This window comes from Palaemon carinicauda, chromosome 17 (genome assembly GCF_036898095.1).
Source record: "Palaemon carinicauda isolate YSFRI2023 chromosome 17, ASM3689809v2, whole genome shotgun sequence".
NCBI classification, from domain to species: domain Eukaryota; kingdom Metazoa; phylum Arthropoda; class Malacostraca; order Decapoda; family Palaemonidae; genus Palaemon; species Palaemon carinicauda.
In genome coordinates, this window is record NC_090741.1 from 136,021,685 (window position 1) to 136,031,684 (window position 10,000).

Here is a 10,000-nt window from a genome sequence, read left to right on the forward strand (position 1 = left end):
GATATGTATTTTTTTTTCTGTTGCATCTATTTCTATTCCATGATCCATGTGTGAGAAAAGAAATATTCAGATTTGATGGAAGGTACTAAATACAGCCTTAATTTTTTGTATTTATTTATTTTTATTTTTTTAATTAACTCTTATTAAAGGCAATCAATAATCAGTGTAATTTGAATTGATTATCCAATGTTTTCCAATGATAATTAATATCACTATGGAAGAAAACGTAACTTCAAAACTATTACGTTTTATTTATGCTTAGAACTTTTCTCGAGGTTATTCACCTACCTTTGATAATTCCTTAGATCTATTTTCCTCAAAAGTGCCAGACACCAAATTTAGGCCCTTTTTCTTCATATAATAAATATGAAACATGGGTTTCCTGAACAATATATTCGATGCATATTTGTTTACATCATACGTAGAATATCTTTCTCTTTTATCCAGTTGTAGGTCATCTTTATTTCATTTTTAACTCAACTAGTCATAATATATCATTGTCATGCAGTAATAAAATACTGGAATTGTAGGTTACCAGGCACCGAAAGAGATGATGGTGATGATACTGATATCACGTAGATATGTAAATCGAAAGGAAAATAAAGTTTTTAAATTTATGAGGTGATGACACTTGACCCTATGAGATACGACCTCGAGGCTATCTCCACGCAGGGAGGAATTATGACCGAAGTTGCCCCCACAAGGTAAACGGTCGAGGGAGATATCTGGTTTAAGCATTGGAGGTTTTGATAATAAACACCCCGACTTTAATGACGTGTCATCATGGTGTTCACCACCACCAATCTTCTGCAGGGCGTGTCATAGCTCCACTCAGACAATAAAATAAAAGGCGATTCTTGGAAGCAGAAGTAGGGTCGTTTATCAGACGTTGTCCCCAAAATGCCACCATCGTTGCTGGGCTCGTACAAAGTCTGATATTGTAGATAAAGACACCCTGATTTATTTTTATGATACATTTGTCTAATGGCCTACATGTACCGTAATTTATAAACTTATAAACATGGCCCCCTTCCCTTGTGTGTGACCATGATAAAAAAAGATTTTTTAATCAGTTGATTATGCAATCTTGAAATCCTAATTACAGAGGGAATTGTGGAGGATTATTAAAGCATGTGAAGATACTAAGGTAAAGTAAAAAATGACAAGTTGTTATTGAACACCTTAAATTCCTATGATTAACTGTTACTGTGGCTAATTGAGTAATAAACATCTCTCATAAAAGGTGATAATTTTAAGATCCCTTATTGCCTTCGTTGATATAAACATATGTCACTGTGTTTAAATTCAACATCATATGCCTCAGTTATGATGAATGAGAGTGATTGTTATTATCATCATATCATTATAATGTGTGTTTTTTTTTTTACTATTACATAAATATCTGAGAGTTAAAGGCCTTATCATATTGAAAAATAAGAAAGTCCGCTATAGACAAATGATATTTAAATTGTAAATTTCCAAGTTCTACACTATACCTTTGAAAAGGCTTTTTTTTTTTTTTTTTTTTTTTTTTTTTTTACCCAATAATAAATTGTATGCATGTTGGGGAAACAAGATATTTTATGAATATGTGGTTTTGCATAACGTAATTTAACCCCACCAAGGCCTATATGATGCCTATCTATTCATTCTGGATTGTATATGGAGTATTTACGCAACTCAATTTTATATGTGGGTGAAAATTTTGAATTAAATATTCGAAGGAAGTAAGTAATATGATTCTGTCAGTGCTTAAAAGACTTACTCTGGAAAGGTTTAGACGTTAGAGAAATTTATAGAAGCTATTACCTTTATAGTAAATATATTTAACCCAAATTTATAAAATACTGATTTTTTGTATCTTATATTTGCTTTCTTATGACCTACAACAAATCCTGCACACAGTTCTCTCATATCCGGAATAGATTAGTTTGATATTTATTTTTTTCCCCTGCAAAAACATTACTGATAAGTAATTACGAAACAGGATAAACAAAGGAGCAATATTTATGAAAGGTGACCAACCCAAAGAAATTAGTTTTCCTATACTAATTGATTCACAAAGGTTGGCCTTCAAAGCAATAAATGAGTTTTAGATATATATATATTAGTATATAAACTTTTCAGAACCATATATACATACTATCCTAGAGAATTCCTGCATATTGTGAAGCTAAAAAATTAATTTGACACTAAAACCGTCAAAGATGTTTGTTTTAGGTTCTAGATCTTTCAAATATGCTGCCCCAAGACTATTCAACAAGTTCCTACAAGGGATGTGAAAGACCTGTGTTATTAAAGCTCCTATGTAATAACTGAACCCTTTCTTTTTATCTAAGTTCTTTGAAAGTGAGGATTTGTCAATAGACAAGAAATATAATGCATGCATTGCTAAATGCCTCAGAATGTTTACTATAAAAAAAATTATGAAAGGTCCTGTAGCGAGTAGGAATTCTCTGTAATATAGGAGAAGAAAAGCAGCCCTTACAGCTAAGTCAACTAAAGTGAGTTAATTAAAAATATCATTCACGGATAACGTATATACTTCTCTGTTCGTAACTTCGGAAGTAAAAAAAAAAAAAAAAATCGTCAGAGGTCTCCCTGTAGGCCTACCCTTTGCGTGGAATCAGCTTATTAAAAATTCATAAAAGCCTAAATGATTACGAGAATATTCAATTGTATAAGGAAAGGTATTATATCAGGCAAATTTTACTTGACAATGGATTTAGGTTTTCGTAGTTATCCTGTCGCTTTTGATTCATGTTCTTTATTGTATTTTTTTTGTGTATGTGTGTGTGTATTTATTTTGGAGTTACAATCCTAGTTAACTGACGATTACGTTATTCATCCTAAATAGATTAATCTAGTAATTAATGTTGAGTAAGGTAGCTACTAAATTTCTCATTGTTTTTCAGGAAATGTCCGTAAGTTTAGGAATGGGAAGAGTTTATGTTGTTGATCTCATTAGATGCAAAGGGCTACATAAATGAAGTTTTGGCGAGTTAATAATAGAAGGCGGACTTGTTAGTCTACTGATAACCAATATTTGTATAAATTTCAATTATATATAAAACCACAGAGTAAATTATGACTAAAGATCTAATGGAATAAACCCTTGTTGATTCTGAAAGCTGAAAAATTTGGTTTCAGAAGCAAGTTAAAAGGAATGCAAGAATACCAAATTAGTGTATTATCTAGGAAATACTGCTACAATGAGAAAGAGTCATAGAAAAAGTGAGAGGGAAGAATTTAAATCATTCAAATATATGTAATAAAACAAGCTTAGCTAGATAAAGAAAAGACTTCCATGACATAGTAGCTCTTAAAATTTACCACATAAACCTCAAACCATTGTAGCTGAACCATACCAGTCTTGCAAATAAAATCGATACCATAAAAATCCATTGTTTGATTATTCTTTCACTTGGTGCTTATCCAACACGATTTTTCTCTGATATACGTAATATCCTATTGAAAATTTCTGCTGTTATTGACAGCAACAATAAAATTGCCAGTAATAAGAGGAGTGTTATAATCCAGTAAATAAGCCTTACAATAAAGTTCTCCTATCCATATATATGAATTACTATAAAAATTAATTTGACCATTTGGCTATCATGAATCCAACCTTTATTAAAATTCTCTTAAAATCGGAAGGCAATTTTTGAATAATCCTGCTAACGAACCTCTACCCGCTACGGGAAATAATGGTCATAAAAACACTGATTATATGATAATTACCAGGTGTTGCATTTCCCTTCCAGACAGCACATCCCTGCATAATTGATACCCTAAGATAACAAACCATCGCCAATGAAGATGTAAAACTTACAATGATTGTGTCTGGAGAATGCCAAAGGTCAATATGAAAGAAATTGTGAATATGATAGCAAAAATTGTCAGTTAAAAGAAGCTTATGGAATTTTGAAATTAATTTACTTGATATTCATATTTGTTTCAATGGATTTTTATCATAGAACCAAATTTAATTTTATTAAAAAATATCTATTTCTATGATTTTTGTCACACGAGTACCACACGTTGCACAACCATTTTTTTTTTTTTGCAATGATTTACTTCAAGCTGGACACTTTTCACAGTTAAAATAAAGATATCAAACCATTCAAGATGATCCCTCAAGCGAGAATCTGAAAACAATCTGCATTTCACTTTTTACAGATCTCTCCATAAACGACAACTTGAGTTTGTATGATTAAAACATATTCAGATAATGAAGTTAATATTTCCTTCAATAAAATATTTCTTGAAAATTTCAAACTCATTTTTAACTGGATTGAACATAAAAGTTTGTTTCTTTCAGAGTTCCTATGTAGTGTAATCTCAAAATGCATTTGGCCCACGGTGAAGATACTTTATATTCCTAGACCGTGCTTTGGCCAATGAAGCCTTCATCAAATTGTACAGAATTAACGATGAGTTAATTGCAATTTTCAACAGTTCTGAATATCTACAATATCGACAGCTAAATTAAAAAAAAGAAAAAAAATCACTCTATAATTATATTCTGACTATATTTAATCGGTACATATCTTGTTTTTACATATACTGTAAATTTATAGTGATTTTTTTTAGTACTAGTTCAACCAATTAAGTGACAAAGATAAACCAGTATATGAAATCACCATTATCAGTGCTCCAAAAATATTGAAAAATCAAGTTGAAAAGCTATATGATAATTTTTGATTCAGCATTCCTTCTCTATTATTCCACCAAAAGACTACGTTCAAGTATGCTTAAGTAAATGAAAGTTTCAATGGAGCCCATTACAACTATCAAACGAGGCTATTCGTGAAAGCAAAACCAAACACAACCAAAGATTTTAAATTACAATTTACTTATCGTTATGCCCGCGCTGGAAGAGAAATATAAAAGGAATTTCAAAAGAAGATGATTTAGAATTCGTCCTTTCTACATATACTTTCTTACATCCTTCCTGCATTATTCCTTACAGAGCAGCCAGTGACGTATTTCTTCACATTTTTCTCAATTGTAGAATTAATAATAGCTTTTCACAAGCAGCGTGCCATTTTTTTTTCACATGGGTTTCAGCGTCAATAGCCATAGATGTTCGGATGCAAGATAACTCATAATCAATCAATCGTGGTTACTCCCACAATCAAGTACGTCTACATAAATATACCCAAACACAAACGAACATAATAATCCCAGAGATAATTGAAGTCATCATTAAAGTAGAAATCCTATTAGTAAAAAGAAACTAATAACAATAATACCTTGTAGTTCATTTTAGCCATTAATAATAATAATAATAATAATAATAATAATAATAATAATAATAATAATAATAATAATAATAATAATAATAATAATAATAATAATAATGTAGCTTAAGGAAAAAGAAATCTGCCATTCTATTTGTGTTCAACAAATATGAATACAATTTTACAAAGAGTACACCATATTAATCAGGTGAAAAAGAGAACATTAATGATTCTAAAGACTAAGCGATACTTTTCTGTAAAAGACTGACATTAAACAAAATGAGTCAGTTTTTTTCTTCAGTAACCCTGCAATAAAACCAGTTTTAGTGGTAGAGTTGAACTGAGATTAATCACTTGAATTAAGTCAAATTCTAACGAGAGGCTTTATATGTAAAGTGGATTTCTCGATATATTCGAGATCTATAACGTTAATTTTGAAATATAATTTAAAAATAAAACTGTGAAATCATATTTTAATAGCTTACATTTTATATTCAAAAGTATACATATTTATTTCACCCGTGTCTTTGAATAACTCGAATATCTACATATATACCAAACCTATTTGCATGCATAGCCTACTAATCTTTACAAGTAAACTAACGCTGTTTGTAATGTTTCGGTAATTTACACATTTGTTATTGATAGCTCGACTGTCGTAGCTTATTGGAAAGTCCTTGGCCAGTAATCAGTCAGACGGTGAGGTCTGCAGCCTCACTATTGTTGTGAACCGAAAATCTGGGCATGGGCACTCCAAAAGGGGTGCTACTATAGCGTGAGGTCTACCACACTATAGTGTGAGATCTACCTCCCGTTAGTACTATAGCGTGAGGTCTACTGCTGAATTATTCGTCCCTCATAGATAAAACACATTTCATACATTTGTTTAAGCAATAAACACTTGATTTAAACATATCTTAGAAATGACTTGAATAGATAATTGGATTTCTAATTACATTAAAAAAAAGGAATAAAGGTAAAAATAAACATATCATATATTTCCATACATGTATTCTAGCGATACACTCTTCGTGCATCAAACATGTTATCATATATTTCCATACATTTATTCTAGCGATACACTCTTCGTACATCAAACGGGTTATCATATATTTCCATACATTTATTTTTAGCGATACACTCTTTGTACATCAAACAGGTTATCATATATTTCCGTACATTTATTCTTGCGATACACACTTCGTACATCTTCTAAGAATGACACAAATAGATAATTGGAATCTTTTCTCATCACCTTCCAGCAAAAATTATCAAGATGAGACTAACAGCTGACGATCAAAATCATCGTGTTAGCGTCCAACAACGATCGCTCAATTGATATCTCTTTCAGGCCGAGGGAAAAAAATGATTTAGGAGCGGATTATAGCCAACAGTTCTCGTTGGCACGGGCCATTCTATTTAAGAGCTCCATTTGGCTCATTTTATATGGGCAGGTCACGTGCACAGGTCACGTTTTTGATGGATTTAGGTAGTTCACATGTTCTATGGTTAGGTGCGGGGCCCTGGGACGCTGGTCACGCGGTAGACCTCACCCTCCACGTGGGTAGGCGACATATGGCGGTAGACCTGACGCTATAGTAGCACCCCAAAAGGTGTACCACCACAGTCATCAGAAGCCATTAAGACTAGACCTAATCGCAAAGGGTATATAAAAAGCAAATCTGAACATGATATTACACAACAAATGTCAAAATAAAGTTAGATAATTTGTCAGTATATATAAAAAAAAGGTAAATGTGTCTCTTTTAGAAAAATAATTCCCTTGCTGAGGAGTGCATAATTGATGGCGTTACCCATAAAAATGTTTTTATAGGAAACTTGAATATTTACAAAATAAAACTCCTTCATTGATCGAAATTTGGTTATATTTTCATTAATCTAGATCAAAGGTGTGAATCTCAGTTGCCAATAAGGGCGACCTTTGAGACACCTTTATTCCTAAGGGCCTCAAAAGACCCAGTAAAGTAATATATATATATATATATATATATATATATATATATATATATATATATATATATATATATGTATGTATATATGTATATATGTATATATATATATATATATATATATATATATATATATATATATAAATTTGTATGTATATATACATATATATGCTTATATACAGTGTATATATATATATATATATATATATATATATATATATATATATATATATATATATATATATATGTGTGTGTATATATATATATATATATATATATATATATATATATATATATATATATATGTGTATATATAAATATATATATATATATATATATATATATATATATTTATATATATATAAATATATACAGTATATATATATACATATATATATATATATATATATATATATATATATATATATATATATATATATATATATATATATATATATATATATATACATATATATATATATATATATATATATATATATATATATATATATATATATAAATTTGTATATATATATATATATATATATATATATATATATATATAAATTTGTATATATATATATATATATATATATATATATATATATATATATATATATGTATCATTAACATGATAAAATTTATTATACTATAAGATTATATTTATTTAAAAAATGTTGATGTGGGTTGGAGCGAATTGTAACTTATTACGCATCTGGAATATCTTTTGTCTTAACCATATTTAAATGTCGCCCGGTTAGCATGCGAACTACCGAAAAATTTGCTAACCACTTTGGTACTGCCTATTATGTCGAGTGGTGGTGGCAAGTGTTATTTTTGTGGATGTAGACACAAGAATGAAGTCGGTGACATGTAAGGCCGGCAGGTGATGGGATATTTGTGTTTGGCAATCTCCTACTGGGGTTCAAGGCCTGTGATAGTGAGGCCATTGAAGTGAGTGCAATACAGTGTATTATGGATATTATATGATATTTCATTTGGAATTGCCCTTCTTGGTAATTGGATTCTATACATATATATACAGTAATGTTTGATAATATGATTACATTTAATTTGATGCCGAGTGTTTTAGTGGCTACAGTACCATAGTTTAAAGTGTTATTTATTTACATTACTATAAAAATAGTTATTGTTAAAAATATACATACCAATATGGATTGTTCATGTAAATTACTAGAAGGGTTGTATTAAGGACAAATATCTTTTTTTTTTTTATAATTAAATCGGGAAAATTCAAAATTTGCATAGCTGGTTGGATTGTATTATTTTTTATTACATGGAATATGTATTTCAGGTTGAAACTTATCGTTGGCAATAAAAACTGTTACAACTTATGGTCCATCCTTGAACATCCCAGTACAATATATATATATATATATATATATATATATATATATATATATATATATATATATATATATATATATGTATATATGCTGTTATAAATATGCTCTATATATATATATATATATATTTATATATATATATATATATATATATTTATATATATATATATATATATATATATATATATATATATATATATATATATATATATTTTTTATATATATATATATATATATATATATATATATATATATATATATTTATATTCATTTATATTTATATATATATATATATATATATATATATATATATATATATATATATATATATATATATATATATATATATATATATATATATATATATATATATATATATATATATATATATATATATATATATATATATATATATATATATATATACACACACACACACATATATATATATATATATATATATATATATATATACATACATATATATATATATATATATATATATATATATATATATATATGTTTAAAACCACATATATATATATATATATATATATATATATATATATATATATATATATATATATATATATATGTATATTTATATATATACATACATATATATATACATATATATATATATATATATATATATATATATATATATATATATATATATATATATACATGCTCTTTTGAAGAGTACCCGTCCATATAGAGGGAAGATCCTAGAATCAGCCATCATAAATCAATCAAACATCATGAACTTATCCGGGATCCAATGGAAAGCTGACACAGTGGACAATACTCTCCTTAATCGTATAATTAACAAGATAATCCTCCGAGACCGACCACCAGACATGCATCAAAGGTCACGACATCCTACGAGCGGCTCAATAATACGAAGACGCACCTGGGTGTAATTGAATTTGGCTAATCCGTCCAGCACTTATAACAAGTGTATAGCATTTTGAAACACCGTTGTGCTTTCTTATATAAACCGTCACTGTTCACTGTATTTCTCATTTTTACTTTACATCCTGAAGAGGGTAAATGTTTATTCGTCGAAATATAGTGAATAATTTTTATTCCCTTTGTTTCTTTTTTGGGCCTTTTTGAAAAAAAAAAAATTTAAACTCTTCGATTACAGTTATAAGTAAGACATATTAGCCAATCATGTATTCCCTTCGCTTTTCCCATATCCTCAGTTGGAAGGCCGATATCAAGCATGTATTTAGACGTTATGATCGATAAAGTGCACGGACTTCACCAGAAGAAAAACCAGAAATGGTTTCTTGAAGTGTGTCTGCAGGAACAACTTTCGCCGAAAATGTATGGCTTTCAACGCTGGACTTCAACATCGGACCCCTTTCCTAATTCTTCCAGGACATTTCTGCAAGAACGAATTAAGTCAGCAAAT